A 2500-nucleotide genomic window follows, 5' to 3' on the forward strand; every position below is an offset into this window, starting at 1 on the left:
AATATATATATCTATCTATATATATATATATAATATATATATATATTTTATATCACTATATATGTATCAATATATAGGTATATATATATATATACAATATCTATATATATCTATTATATATATAAAAAAAATAAGTGAGTGTGTGTGTGTGTGTATGTGTTTGTGTGTGTGTATAATATATATAAATATATATATATAATATAATATATAAAAATAAATTATATATATATATAAAAATAATATCCATATATATATATAATAATAATATAATATACTATATATATTCAATTAAATATCTCTAAAACTATCTGTAAATATCTGTCTACTATATCCATAAAACTCCATAAAAAACTATCATAAATCTATATCTCTATTCAATATATATATATATAAATATATATATATATGTATATATGTATATATAAATATATAATATCATATAATTAAAATATATATTCATATTTAAATATATATGTCTATATATATATATATATATATATATATATAACTATAAACTAGCACTCAAATAAAATGGTATATATAAACATAAATAAAAACTACAATTATATATTCTAATAATATATATATAATATATAATATCAAAATATATATATATATGTATATATATGTTATATATATACATAAATCCCATATAATATATATAAAAATAAATTTATTATATATATATATATATATGTATATATGTATATATATATATATATAAAAATCTAATATATATATATAATAAATATAAATAATTATATGTAATAAATCTTCTATATCCATATATATAACATATAAATATATATATATAATTAATATAAAAAAAATATATATATCTATATGTATATGTATATTACGATGTATGTATCTATATATATATATATAATATATATATAAATATATATATCTATCTCTATATCTATAGCCTACAATAAGCCTGTGAGTATGAGTGTGTGAGGAGTGTATGTGTGATGTCTCTAAATCATCTCACTAATCACAACACTCTCTCATAACAACATAGTATCTCAACTAAACTCTCTCTTCATCTCATGTATATCTATAACTATCTATAACGCACTCTAACTCAATTCATTCTATTCTATCAATAACTCTATCTATATTATCACTATCTATGATACTCTCATAACTCTCAATCTAAATAAGTCTGTACTGACACCTACTCCACTCTCTCTCTCTCAATCAAACTCTCACAAAAAACTCTTACTCTCAATCCATTTAACTCTCCATCACTCCACACTAACAAACATTTACAAATCTCTCTCTTTACCACTCATACAGTCACACCACTGCATCAGACTGTCCTAACGACTCACACACCTACTACACAACACACACTACACTCTTCCAATCACTCACAAACACTCACTAGCCACTCCACACTGTCATTACCCATCACTCACTCACACCACACACTCACACACACTCACACACACACTCCTCACACTCACTCACACAAACACACCAAACACACTCTCACTCATACACTCTCTTTATTACACCTCACACACATACATTCACCACACACGCACCTCACTCTCACCACTACTCACACTCACACCACTCACACATCATCACACCCACATTCCATAACCATCACACTAACTGCACACACACTCACCTAACTCTCACACTCTCAATCAATCACACTCACACAAACTTACGAGACACACACACATCAACAACCACACATACCCACTCACACTCGCCCAAACACACACACAAAAAACACTCACTACTCACACACACACACTCACAGAAACACACCAACTTACACCCACACACACACTCTCAAACACACACTCACACACACACAATACACACACACCAAAAACACACTCACCTCCCACACACTCCCCCACACTGCCTCATCTCCCTATCACAACTCATCACTCACTACTCACCTCACAACCACACAAAACTCACACCAACACTCTCACACACTCACACGCACACAACACACTCACACTACTCTCACACCCACCACAAACACATTACCCACTCACTCTCTCACACACACCACACACTCTCCACACCAACACACACACACAACCACTTACACACACTCTCACTCCCACACTCAGACTCACTTACCCACACACTGACAAACACTCACACAACACAAACACACACTCCAAAAACACTCACACTCACCTCTCACTCACTATCTCTCACCCTCCACTCTCTCCCACACACTCTAAACTCACACTCACTCTCTAACTCTCCTCTCACGCTCTCAACTCTCGCACGCACGCTCACTGACTGCACACACCCGCACACACACACACAGACACACACACACACTAACACACGACACACACACAAATCACACACACCACTCCACTCATAGATAGGAGAGTGTGTGTGTGTGTGTGTGTATGTGTGTATATGTTTAAGTGTGTGCGTGTGCATGATTGTTTCTGTCATTCTCTCTCTATCTATCTATCTATTTATCTTTCTATCTATCTAACCATCTCTC

The sequence above is a fragment of the Penaeus japonicus genome, unplaced genomic scaffold, assembly GCF_977035675.1.
Source record: "Penaeus japonicus unplaced genomic scaffold, GWHDUDI00000001_assembly GWHDUDI00000004, whole genome shotgun sequence".
NCBI lineage: Eukaryota > Metazoa > Arthropoda > Malacostraca > Decapoda > Penaeidae > Penaeus > Penaeus japonicus.